We start from the raw sequence: 14,845 nt of genomic DNA, 5'->3' as shown, positions 1-14,845 counted from the left end.
AATGTTATTCTATGCTTTATTGAGTCACTATGTGTTTTGAATAGCTAAATAGGTTTAAAAACTCTATATGGTAGATATAGATAAACCAGTTCTATGTATATAAATTGTCTCTATATCTCAAATGATTCGAATGAAAATAAACATTGCATGCGGAAGATCCAAAGGGATGGACTTTCATTATCATTAGATTATGAATCTATTGATATATGTGAACTTCATTCTAATTTGAAATTTTTGACAAAGTCACCATTTAGAGAAATGATGATATGAACTCAATGTCGAATACATATCGATGTAAGAAAACCAAAGGTTAAAACTCTAGAGACGGACAATGAAACTTCATTTGTGATATGATCACATGTTCTTAGTTGAAGCTACAGTGTGAAAATTTTGAAAAGTTCAAAAGGTTCAGTAAGAATTTCAGTATTAACTTGACAAGAGATTAACTTGGCAACATATTTAAAATATTGCAATATAATCGTAATAATGAGAATTTGATCCAGGACCTTGATAAACATCCAACGATTGTGAAATCGTTTAACAACAAAATCCGATAAAAAACCTTATGAAGTGTTTATAAAGGAACTATCAATCTATATAATATATATTTTGATAATGGATGAAAATAACCTATCTTCCAATAATAAGTCGTGTATAATACGTGTTTTTAGAGTCTATTTAGGTAGTTTTCGAGTCTAGATTAGTTGTTCTTAGATTATTTTTGCTTGATTTGGTTTAGTTGTGATCATATGATGCTTTTATGGGTATATTCATTGTTTTTGATGTATTTCACGATATAACGAGGCTATATGAAGGTTTTACGAAGTTACGGATCTTGATCATAGCTTGTCATTGACCTTGAAGGCCAATGTTTGATGTTGAAGGGAAAAGAAGCTAATTTCCAACCAGACACGCCCATGTCACACAGAGACATGGGCGTGTTAGTGTGTTTTAAGGAGGCAGGAAGTTGGAAGTTGAAGTTCTATTTGAGGCACGCCCATGTTCATTTGGGGCGCGCCCATGTTGAGTCGAGTGTTTTGAGCTAGCAGCTACGTGCTAAAGGAAGCATGGCTGTGTTGAATGCGGGCATGGCCATGCCTCGTCGAGTGAAATTGGCCCAGAGAGACACACCCATGTCAGAATTTGACATGCCCATGTATCACTGGAGTTTGAAGAAAAATTGATTCTGACTTTAGGCACGGGCATGTCCTGTGTGACACGCCCATGTCTGGACGGATTTGGTCGGTTTTAATCCGATTTCGTTCCTTATTCTATCCTATCTTTTGGCTTTATTATAAATACCCTTTAGCATTATAATTTCATAATATATCATCTTAGAAACCTAGTTTTCTCTCTAGACTTTATTTTCATTGTAATTGAAGATTATGCACTCAAGATTCTTCATTTATCTCTCATAACTCAAGATTTGGTATTTTCTTATTGTCTTTAATTCCTTTTATTATTAATTATGTTTTCTTTAATTCTTGTTATTATTTTCATTAAGATGTGTGAGTAGTTTCCTTATTCCAAGATCTAGTGGAACCCGAATATGATTAATGATGCATGATTTAATTCTTTAAATTCTCTAATAATAATTGCAATTGGTATGCTTAATTGAATGTGCTTATGCCGATAATTGATTAGGGATAATTAATATTGTTATTAATCCATTATTTTAATCGCAATGGGATTTGGGTTTTTACGGGTTTGAATAAATCAATTAAGGGTTTGAAGTTCATCACGGGAGTAGTTGAATGGATGATTAGCAAGTTAGTGTAATGTGCTCAAAGTCTTTAATTTACATGATTCCACGGAAGTAGGCTTGATTGTGATTAGGGAAGCCATTGATAACTCGGGAGAGACCATTGGTACAGGGATTACTTTTCCTCATTAATCGATTGAATTATATGTTGGGGTTGAGCGACTATTGTATTAATTGTATTCGTGGTGATGCTTGATCTTCGATGTTTTTAGCATTGATTTGTCATATTACTTATAGATTTAATCGTTTTAATTAGTTGTTTAGTTATTAATTCTCACTACTACTTTGGTTACTTGCTTAGTATTTACTTGAGTCTATTTAATTAGTTGAATCATAGTCTATTGGGATCCGACCCTTACTTGCCCGTCTACATAGTAGTGGTCTTGTTAGATTATTTTTGTTAGGTACGCGACACGCCTATTAAATTTTGGCGCTGTTGCCGGGGACTAACAGTTTCATTCTAGTTATTTGTGATTCGTTTTTACTAAGCATAGATTTTGTTAGTTGCTTCGGCTATTGTTCCTTGTTTCTTTGATCTCCTGCTTTAGTTTCTTTGTTGCATGAAAACTTGAAGTTTAGGTTCAGATGATTTAATACCTTTTGATTCTGAGATCGAAGCTACTGCAAGAAGACGAAGAGTTAGAATGAGGAAAAATCGAAATACACGAAACATAGTCGATCCGGGAACAAAATCTCTTTTGGAGTATTGTATTCCGGATACAACAACCAGATTCCTCTCCAGTATTGTTAGACCACCTGTTACTGCTCAAAGTTTTGAGTTGAAGCCCCAATTCATACAGTTCATCTCCATTGATTCTTTTGCGGGCTTACCGAATGATTGTTAAGTGACTCACATTGATAGTTTCTTGGAGAAGTGTGACACTATGAAGCTCAATGGTGTCGTTGATGATGCTATTAGACAATGCCTTTTCTCTTTTTCACTACAGGATAGAGCAAGGGAGTGGTTACGACATGAAGGTATTGGTTACTTTGATACGTGGGATAAGCTTGTCAAGGCCTTCTTAGTGAAATTCTTGGGGCAAGAGAAAATTGCAAGGTTAAGGAACGAGCTAGCTACTTTTCATCAAACCGATGATGAGTCTTTATATGCGACATGGAGAAGATTCAAGCGTTTACAGAGACAATTTCCCTCACCATGGTATCCCAGAATGGATGTTGATCCAAACATTCTAAAATAGTTTGACTCATGAGTTTCGCATATACATTGATGCAGCATCCGGAGGCTCTATCATGACTAAGAACTCAACCGATGCAAAGGATTTGATTGAGAAGATGGCGACTAATGATAATTACCATCCAGGAGGACAAAATGTCACCAAGAGGGGAGGTAATAAACATGATGTTGATGCTTTAACTATGTTGACTAGTTTTGTGGAGGCATTAACTCATAAAGTCGATCAACTCCAAGCCGGGTCTTCTCAACCCTCGATGGAAACTTATCAGAAGTGTGGAACGCAGGGCCATACTGCGCGGGAGTGTCAACCCAATTATGATGGAATGACGATTGAGCAAGCTAATGCTTTTTATACCACGACCTCCACAAGGCCACTTGATGAAGGGTGGAGAAATCATTAAGGTTTCTCATACATGAACAATTAGGCTCAAGTGAATCCTCCACCACCACCCGTTTTTCAAGCAAGGGCGCCTATTAATCATCAATGCATGCACCAACCACCACCTCAATCTTCAAATCTTGAATCCATTATGGAGACTTTTGCTACCTCCCAACGTCAACAACAAGAGCTTATATCAAAGCGATTTGAGTTACAAGCTAAGCAAAATGAATATTTTATTCAATTGGTTGTTGCTCAAAATAAGAGGATAAAAGCTCATCTTTCTCAACTTTCACAACAAGTGAGTCATCTAACAACTCTTCAAGATCAAGCAAAAGTCCAAGTGAAACAATGCAATGCAATTTTCGTGAAGAGAGATTAATTGACTACGGGGGGATTAGTGGAGAAAGTGTGCAATCTGGAGTCGAAAACAGAATTGCGTGTGAATGAAGGTCCCAAATATGTTTCCCCACAAGCCTATGAAGAACCGATGCCATTCTCGCAAAGGTTATCAAAAGCCGTGCTCGATAAGCATTTTGGGAATTATTCTGAGAATCTTAAGAAGGTATATTCCACCATCCCTTTTTTCGATCTTGTGATTCAAATGCCTCAATTTGCAAATTTTATGAAAGGAATTCTAGATCATAATCATAATGATAAGGAATTAGAAAGTGTGGTAGCGAAGGAGAAAGACTCTAATATTTTGCATGAGAGCCTATCACCTATACTGCATGATCTTGGTAGTTTTACTATCCCTTGCATGATAAATGAAACATATTTTGATAGGGTCTTGTGTGATTTAGGTGCTAGTGTTAATTTAATGCCTTATTCTTTGTACAAAAAATTAGGTTTGAAAAAACTTAAACCCTTTACGATATCTCTTCAGATGGCTGATAGAACTGTTAGACTCCCTGAGGGTGTAGTTGAAGATGTATTAGTTGGGATTGGTGAACTTGTTTTTCCTGTTGACTTTGTTGTAGTGGATATGAAAGAAGACCTTAAGATCCCACTTATCTTTAGTCGTCCTTTTCTTACTACAAGTCAAGCTTTAATAGATGTTCCTAAAGGACAAGTGACCATAAGAGCTCAGGATAAACAAGTTGTGTTTAAGCTTTTTAATGACCATAATTTTACTTTTGATGGTGGTACTTGTTTGAGAATTGATGCTACTAACCCTTTGGTTGATGAGTGTGTTTCTAATAGAAATCTTGTGAGCAAAAAGGACAATATTACACCACATGCTGGGTTTAGCTACATCAAAGTAAGCTCGGATACAAAGCACATCAACTCTAATTCGAAGGAGTCGTTTCGAGGTGGATATATTAATGAGCAATACCATAGAGTATCTTCTCTGTATGGTGACCCGGGTTGAGCTACTAAAGAGAGGTCGAGCTAAAGACCTTAAATAAGCGCTAAATGGGAGGCAACCCATTTATTTTTTTTTATTTTATTTTCCTTTTATTTGCTTTATTCTTGTTTTTTTTTAGTGTTTTAGGGACGATGTGACATTATTTTAAGGGCGGTCCTAGCTCCGCCCCTAGGAATGATCCCTCCTCTGCCAGTAGGGCCTAGTTTTCTCTTTCCCTTGCTTGTTCTTATTCGATATATGTTCACATTGAGGACAATGTGAAGTTTAGCTTGGGGGAGGGATTACATTTTTGCTTTGTTTATACTGGTTACTTTGCTTTGGGTTGATTTTTAGCATCTTTATACGACTATACCTCGATGATGATATGTAATATATGTGTGATTTTAAAAATTGAAAACTTGTTTTTAAAAACCCATTCACTGATTGGCTTGGAATTGAACTTGTTTGTGGCTAGAATGGTCTCCCCGCTCGACCAATATGGATAGCTTGAGTACCTATGTGAGACTTTTGAGCCATTGTTAACTGGTACATTTTATTTCAGTCATTCTTTTCATGTGTGTTAGATTTTCCTTCATGTAATTTGATTCTTGGATTTGCATTGTGATTATTTGAGACTTTATGATGCAATGTGGAAGAGTGATTGAAGTTCCTTTTAGGTAATTAGAGCCAAAGCTTCTTAGGTGCTTAATGCTTATTTTATTTTCTTTTTATTTTACATTAACTCTTAGGATGAACCAATTTGAGCCATGATTCCCCTTCTTTGACGGCTTATATTTTTATGCCTTAGAGCCTTTTGTTTTATTTGATGGAGAATCAATGTATTATTTATGCCCTATTGAGTTGTGTTTGGAAAATAAAAGAGAGAAAAAAAAGAAGTTAGAAAAAAACTGAAAAAATAAGAAAAATAAGTTTGTGTATTCTCTAAGTTTCAAAAAAAAAAAAAAAAAAAAGTTAAAAAAAAAGATGAGGAAATGAGAAAAATGTGAAAGTTTCATGAGAATTCGAATTAGAAATCTATGAAAGAAGAAAGAAAGGCAATATTTGTCATAGAAATCTATATTGTCTTGTGAAGAAAAGTGAGAATAAGGGCTTGCTTGTAAGTTGTGCGGAGGAAATAAGGTTGGTTTGAACCCGACATTTTGCTATGTAGTGGGATTAGGATTTTTGTTATTTTTGAGCACCACATTCTTAAATGACGCTGCCTAACCCCATTTATAACCAAGCACACCCTTATTTAGGATTTCATGACTTTCGTATTTGCATCATCTTTTTATAAGTAGAGAAAATCTATTAGCAAATCTAAAGAGGATAATTTCATGAAGTCGACGTGCATTAATGCAATTAGGATGAGTAAATTCGTATTCTAACCCTTGTAAACACATGAGTGTCTTGTTTGTTTTATTTTTCTTAACTAAAGTGAGATGCTATTCATGTATGAATGAGTTGGTAAGGGGAGATGTGTGGGAAGATTGGTTGTCAATTCCGAGAGCATGACGTTTATGGTGGTTTTATAATCATTGACTTGCATTTCTTGTTCTTCACTTGGTTTTAATTCATTGGCACATATATCCTTGCTTAAGGGGCTATCTCACTCTTCTTGTGTTTCATGGTTCAATGCTTGAGGACAAGCATTGGTCTATCTTGGAGAAGTTTGATAAGTCATGTATGATACGTGTTTTTAGAGTCTATTTAGGTAGTTTTCGAGTCTAGATTAGTTGATCATAGATTATTTTTGCTAGTTTTGGTTTAGTTGTGATCATATGATGCTTTTATGGGTATATTCGTTGTTTTTGATGTATTTTAGGATGTAATGAGGCTATATGAAGGTTTTACGAAGTTACGGATCTTGATCATAGCTTGCCATTCATCTTGAAGGCCAATGTTTGATGTTGAAGGGAAAAGAAGCTAATTTCCAACCAGACATGCCCATGTCACACAGACACATGGGCGTGTCAGTGTGTTTTGAGGAGGCAGGAAGTTGGAAGTTAAAGTTCTATTTGAGGCACGCCCATGTTCATTTAGGGCACGCCCATGTCGAGTCAAGTGTTTCGAGCTAGCAGCTACGTGCTAAAGGAAGCATGGCCGTGTTGAATGCGGGCATGGCCATGCCTCATCAGTGAAATTGGCCCAGCGAGACACGCCCATGTCAGAATTTGACATGCCCATGTATCACTGGATTTTGAAGAAAAATTGATTCTGACTTTAGGCACGGGCATGTCCTGTGTGACACGCCCATGCCTGGACGGATTTGGTCAGTTTTAATCCGATTTTGTTCCTTATTCTATCCTATCTTTTGGCTTTATTATAAATATCCTTTAGCATTATAATTTCATAATATATCATCTTAGAAACCTAGTTTTCTCTCTAGACTTTGTTTTCATTGTAATTGAAGATTATGCACTCAAGATTCTTCATTTATCTCTCATAACTCAAGATTTGGTATTTTCTTATTCTCTTTAATTCCTTTTATTATTAATTATGTTTTCTTTCGTGTTATTTTTTTTATTAAGATGTTTGAGTAGTTTCCTTATTCCAAGATCTAGAGGAACTCGAATATGATTAATGCATGATTTAATTCTTTAAATTCTCTAATGATAATTGCAATTGTTATGCTTAATTGATTGTGCTCATGCCAATACTAGATTAGGGATAATTAGTATTGTTATTAATCCATTATTTTAATCGCAACGGTATTTGGGTTTTGATGGGTTTGAATAAATCAATTAAGGGTTTGAAGTTCATCACGGGATTAGTTGAATGGATGATTAGGAAGTTAGAGTAATGTGCTCAAAGTCTTTAATTTACATGATTTCACGGAAGTAGGCTTTATTTTGATTAGGGAAGCCAATGATAACTCGGGAGAGACCATTGGTACAGGGATTACTTTTCCTCATTAATCAATTGAATTATATGTTAGGGGTAGAACGACTATTGTATTAATTGTATTCGTGGTGATGCTTGATTTTGGATGTTTTTAGCATTGATTTGTCATATTAATTATAGATTTAATCGTTTTAATTAGTTTTTTAGTTATTAATTCTCACTAATACTTTGGTTACTTGCTTAGTATTTACTTGAGTCTATTTAATTAGTTGAACCATAGTCTCTTGGGATCCGACCCTTACTTGCCTGTCTACATTGTAGTGGTCTTATTAGGTTATTTTTGTTGAGTACGCGACACGCCTATCAAATTTTGGCGCCGTTTCCGGAGACTAATGGTTTCATTCTAGGTATTTGTGATTCGTTTTTACTAAGCATAGATTTTGTTAGTTGCTTCGGCTATTTTTCCTTGTGTCTTTGATCTCCCGTTTTAGTTTCTTTATTTCATACAAAATCAAAGTTCAGGTTCAGATAAGCTACAAAACTAAACAAAACTATATATGTCAAATCAAAATGTAGCAAATGCTTCATGTATGATATGGATAAGAAAAGTTCTTATAAAGTCTTTCTACAAAGCTAGGAATGAAAGTCGTATTAAATCATTTAATGCACGTTCAAGTTTTATATAGAGCACGGGGTACTACTGCACAAGTCATACTTAGCACAAAACTTTTGTTGCCCAAGTAGATGCCCTTATGGAAAACATGTAATTTTCAAAAGGTCAAGCGGGGGTAGTGTAAATCTCGAAAGAGTTTGAGAAAAACAACAAACAAACATGGTTCAAACCATTATTGGTTCACCCTATGCTAAATATGCCTCTTCAAAAGGAAAATGGGAGTATAAACTAATTCTAAAAGTTCGAGAGCCTTGAAAGAGTTCAAGAAAAGTTAATTCAAAAATCTTGAAACTTAGCCAAAGAAATATGATTTCATATTGACTAAGAGTTCTAAAATACTGATTTTGGAACATCATGATTATGCAAGTAATAAAGATGATTTGACAAGTTATAACTCCAAGTGGTTTAAAAACTATGGAAATCTAAAATAGATTCTAAGTCTGTAAGCAACTGTATGACACTTGATCAATTTGCCTAATTGGGTGAGACCCATTATAAGCAAAACAAACAAGAAAGAAAAATGTTTTCTAAACAAAGCAAAGACTTGTTAAAGGATTCAACAAATTCATAGTATGACTTTACGTTAGTTATACTCATATTTAATGTTGAATCCTATGAATTTGTTGATCTTCGATGAAGCAAAGATTATGACTACGATGAAGCCTATAGAATAATCATCTAAGATCTATTAAAGATATTTTAGTGATTTCTACCTTATGAGATTTGGTAGATGGATCTCAAGACACTTTCTTGAGATTGTTCATGAAATAAGATTTGTATACGATACAATCACAATAGTTTTGAAGATCTAATAATTTTAAAGATGTGTAAGAGGTCCATTTATGGATCAAAGAAAGCATCATGGAGTTAGTATTCTTAATTTTGTGAGTTAATCAAAATTGTTTGATGTTCTCATAAAATGAAGATGTTATGTATAACAAGATGTTTAGTGGGAGCTATGAAGTCTTCTTGGTGTAGTACAATGAGCAATTATTCATTGCTTGAAGAGTTAAGTAATGGCTAATGCATTTTGTATGAAAAACCTTGAAGAGGAAGATGAGTACAATTGGGATTCAAGATCTATAAAGATAGGTTTTGATGGTTGAGCTTAGTTAAGAAGCTTATATTGATAATACTCTTATGAGATTCATCATTATAGTGAAAAGAGTTTCAATCCCATATAACATGGTACATTGCTTAAAGATTCAATGCTTTGAGAAAGTGTTAATGAAATTAAGGTTTTGAGTGATGCTCCTTGTGCATTTGCAAAAAATGCATCATGTATGTGTAGACACCCAAATGTGTCTCCCCAAAACCAAACCCAATGATGAATACCTTTCGCGTCGAATCATAATTGAATGAGGTGAAAGTGTGGAAAATCTAATGTTGTGGTTAGTTTTTATTAAAAATCTTTTTTTCTGTTTTCAAAAACCTGCTCTATTTTTATGAAAATAGTCAATCCAGTTTAGTTTGATCCATGACAAGGGTCTAATAATGGTTTAGTTGGATTGGGCTCGAAAAGAGATTTCCAATGATATATTATAAGCCCAATTCCGATGAATAATGAGGAAGTTATGGCCAAAATACTAAACTGGGCTCGGTTTGGTTCTTATATGCGGCCCAATGATCTAGAGGAGGGCCTATTATGAATTATCATTCCTAATGCAATTAGGATTGATTATAGTCTTCTAGAATCTTCTAGGAGGTTCTTTTGAATCCTAAGGGGATTAGGATTGATAATTATGTTTTATGAGTTTTATTTGGAATAAAAGAAGTGTTTTAAATGAAATTACGATTTTACTCTTCGTACGGATTTTACGACTTGATTTTATCGAAAAATAGATTCCAGGTTGAAAACGCGTGGAAAACCTTCTACATCGCCCAACGACAGTTTCGTCGCCTGGCGACGAGCCTTGTCGTTGGCGACAAAAGCGTGTTTTATTTCTTTTCGAACTCTGATTCTTTCCGGACTATTTTCTTATAAATAGGGTCCCTGGACCTCCGTTTTCAATCATCTACAATTATCTACAATCAACAATCATCATCTCTCTCTTTCTCTCTCTCTATTCTTTTTTCCAAACCTTCCCTCTTACAAAATTCCTCATACATTAGCTCTAGACACACCTAGCCAAGTTAAAAGTTGCCTTCGCCCTAGGCGTGAAAGGTTTGATATTTTTGAGGGTTTGGTCCCTAATTCCTATTTCAATTATTTAATTTAATTGTTTGATTTATTATTTTTCTTGAAGTTACTAACGCGTGTATTTTGTTATTAGAAAGAGGACGAGGCATCAAAGTATGTAGTCTTATTGCTCTATTCTTGTAGAAAGCATGTTTATTATTTATTAATTCCTAGCATCATGTTAGGATGTTATTATTGCTTTCTAGTATCATGTTTAGGGTGCTTCCTATGCTTTCTAATATCATATAAATATCATGTTAGTATCATGTTAGGGATAAAGCTTTGATCTTTAATGTTTAGTGACATGCTAGGATTTTTTCATTAATCTTGTTAGTATCATGCCTAGGGTCTTGCTATTATTATTATGCTTTGAGATTGAGAATATTATTATTATGATGATGATTGCTGTTATTATGTTTCTTGATATATATTGTCATTGTTATTGCTTGATCACGCCCTCTCTTGCAGGTTTAAAGGGAATTTGTACTTGTAATCACGCTTAATAAGATAATCAATAATCTTGTTTAGGCTAATATGATTATAATTCAAGTGATCACCACCAATAATAGTTTTATTTGTGCATTAATATTCAACCAACATAGATAAACAGGTTTATGGTTAATCTATTGATTGCATGTTAGTCAGAAAGCGCACATGAATACGAGTAGAATAAAGTAGAGGCCTATTTTATAGGGCGAGTTCTTTCTTTTTTAGATTGGATTCGTACCCTCATCCCCGAACACCAGTCATGGTTCTAGACCTATTGGAGTTGACGATCTCATGGATCGTTAAGGGGTGTAACCTTCATCCTGTGAATGGTTTACAAGTTCCTAAAACTTGTTGGCGACTCTTTTGCTCTAGCTTCCTTCCCTTTGGACGCCACCATGCTTAAGTGTATGATCACAGCGGGGCTCAAGTTTGGGGTAATGCTTGAAATATTCCCTACAGTATGTCATGGACTATACTCGTCTATTTGATTCACATGTTTTAAGAAATGAGAATCTATCATCACTTGAATATCTATCATCACTTGTTCTTAGTGTATGGAGATGAATATTATTATTAAAATTTAGAAGTTGCAAAATTCATATTTATGAGAATATCTCATGAATTATACTTACTAAACCCCTTCCATAACCAAGGTATGAGAGTCATACTAAGGTTCTTGGATTGAAGCAGGTTATGTGATTTAAGTTGTATATGTTTTTAGAAAACATATTACATAAGTAATACCTCAACTTGCAGAATTATGTTTATCAATTGAAACAAAGTTTCAATCTTATTTAATTATGGTTTTTGAAATTAAATAAAATTTCCAAAATAATTATGAATTGATGGGCTCATCAGGTTGATGACCTGGTGAATGAAACCCCACAGGTGAACTAAATTTATACATTATTTAAGTTTCTAGTTTGAAATCATTAAAGTGGACATAAATAATTTCAATAAATGGACTGGCATGTAAGATTGATTGGATAGCGCAGTTTCATGGGCTATAGGGGCATAGTGATGCTTGGTCAATCACATGGATATGCATGAATGATGCATGATCGAACTATTGACCTAATTTAATGTTCAAGTATAGAGCTTCCAAATTTATTAGTGGATTCCTTTGACATGAGTGGAACACTAATTCAATTCAATGATTGATTTAATTGTGGTACATTCAAACGTCTACCCGTAACTGGAGATTATAAAGGATGTTTCCTGGTTACTTCAAGAATTGAGTGGGAGCTTTGGTTACCACAATATTGGATTGAGTCTACCTATTTAATTAGAAATGTGTCATCGCACCTTGAAGAGGGAGAATTCAGTGAACCATTTGTTTTGTAATTCTAACTCAGATTTCAAGAAAAGATTTGTAGATTAATATGATCTCGACATGTGATGCAATCATATTATCAAATCGACACATATTGACTTAAGGAATTTGAATATTGCATACTTGTCTCAGATAAGTGGGAGATTGAAGGATTTATGTCTTCGATAAGTGTAATTACTAGATATATAATGGATCGAATTATGCAGATAATTAAGTTCGTTCTTTTAGGTCGTCATTATCTGTTGGTAGACGTGATCAATTATCTTTGGGCTAGTCAAATAGTCCAAATCCCAATAGAATGGATCCTATAAGGTCACACAAAAGGGTGCTGGATTGAACAAAAGAAAGAACCCCATTATTGGGCCTCATGGAGTGGTCAGCCATATGGGTTTTAAAGGGAGAGTATTGTGGGCTATGTTTGGACTCTAGTTATACATATGATGTATAAATAGAGGCCTTGCCTAGGTTTGATATACAACACTTAACGAGACAATTGAGAATTGACTAGTGAGCAACCAAACCCTAGCCTCACACAATCTTTCTCCTTACTCCCATCCTCCCATCCGTACAACCGTACGGCCCCCCTAATGCAAGGTGGCGCATGGTGGTGGTGTTCGTGGTCGGTTTTCTCCTCCCCTCTCCGTAGAAGGTGGTTTGAAGTGTTTGTGCCCAACTACCTAGTAGTAATGGAGGTTCAGCCCTATCCCATGGACTAAGTAGAGCGGCAACGCTTGGGGCTCTATTATCTCCCTAATTGACAGTCAATCGCTTGTGGAAATCACGCGTCAAAGGTATGTATTATGTGATTCTTTTTGTGTTATGCTTGTAGATCTTGTTTAGGTGCAAACGAATGTGATTTGTGAAATTCCGCATTGTAGTACCTAAAACCCTATAGTAACTTCTTTGTTTCTCTCCGGAAATGGACTTGTGACCAGTCGTTGGAAAGCTCGTGAGACAAACTTTAGTCTCTAATAGATCTTGTTTAGGTGCAAACGAATATGATTCGTGAAATTCCGCATTATAGTACCTAAAACCCTATAGTAACTTCTTTGTTTCTCTCCGGAAATGGACTTGTGACCAGTCGTTGGAAAGCTCATGAGACAAAATTTAGTCTCCAATTTGAATCAATTCAAAATGTTGAGTAAAACAAAAGTTATGGTCAGTTGAAGTTGACCCTTGTGCAAACAACCCTTCAAGGCTTTCCAAAAGCTTTTCATTTCTCTTTAAGGCACTCATGCTTCTTCCTCCATTGCTCTATCAACCAAGCTTGCCCTTCTCCTTTCTCACTCATGCTTAATCACATCCATTGTGCTAAAACAGCTACATTACATCAAAAACACAAACAACCCGTAAAGCATGGATGATACAAAATTTGCATAAAAATAGGATAAATAATGAACTTTGATGCCGAATAATAACGAAAACAAGGTTCAAAAGTACCCTAAAATCATACCAAACAACAATTTATCATATTCCCCCTAGCTAAGCTTTTGCTCGTCCTCGAGCAAAACATTAATGTCAAACCAAAGAAGAAAAATAACTTGCTATAATTAAAACAAGGAGGGGGTCATGCACATAAACACGAATTTGCATGGTAACAACCATGATCACTTTTAGCCAAGTGAGAAGCAATTTAAACCTCTAAGTCACCCTAGAGGACGAGTTTTTATCTCGTGAGGTTTCCAATGAGCTTGCCCCACAACTCACACAATCCACAACACATCGTCAAAAAATCACACAATTTCAATTTTTTCGCCCAAGTCAACTCATCGGGATATGAGACACAAGCAAGACAAGTGAGTAACTTTCAAGAATAACCAATCATACAAATGTACACATGTGTTAGGGGTAAAGAGGAGAACTAAGCAAGGTTGCACTAGGATACTTCCTTAAACCTTTTACTAGTTCATTATAGCACACCTAGATATTCCAAAGTTGTAACAAGTCCTCTTTCGATTATAAAATCTCAAAATGCTAGTCCACCTCCCAAAATGCACACCCAAGGCCCCTTATCTACACTCTAACTCGGGAATTTCATAATAAACATCAATGCAAACAAGGTGTGGGAGGCATCCACGAGTTGACCTTTAAAGAAGAGAAATTTTTTTTGAGAAGTTTTAGGGGAGTTTTTGTTCTCCTTTTTTTTTTTTCTATGGTGCTCTTTTTTTTTTATTTTTTTCAATTTTTCAATGCCCTCGCCTCTTTTAACTATAAGCAGCTCTTTCTTTATTGAGAATGTGTGGCTTATTATGCCACTTATCACACAAGATACGAGTAGAATCAATTCCCTAATAGAGTTTCATTTTGGGGAGGAAAAGGGGCACATCAAGGGCACAAGGGACCGCAAATTAATTCAAACATATCGTACTTGAGCAAATTAGACAATATCTTATAATAGGCGTGCAATTGAGCATTCATTGGCTTTCATTTCATATACACTAAAGCAATCAAGATTAATAAGCCTCTTAATGACCCCAACTCTTACATACACCCTTCTAAAAGAACCAGTACTCATCACTCAAGAGTCAAGCAAGTAAAACATATAAGCATCTATTGTCATATGAGTTTCATCCTTGGGCAATTGTTTTTCATTTTTTTCAATTTTTTAAAAGTTATAATAAAGAAAAGAAGAAAAAGAAAAGA

The sequence above is a fragment of the Chenopodium album genome, chromosome 16, assembly GCF_948465745.1.
Source record: "Chenopodium album chromosome 16, dcCheAlbu1.1, whole genome shotgun sequence".
Taxonomy (NCBI): Eukaryota; Viridiplantae; Streptophyta; class Magnoliopsida; order Caryophyllales; family Amaranthaceae; genus Chenopodium; species Chenopodium album.
This window is presented reverse-complemented; position numbering follows the sequence as displayed.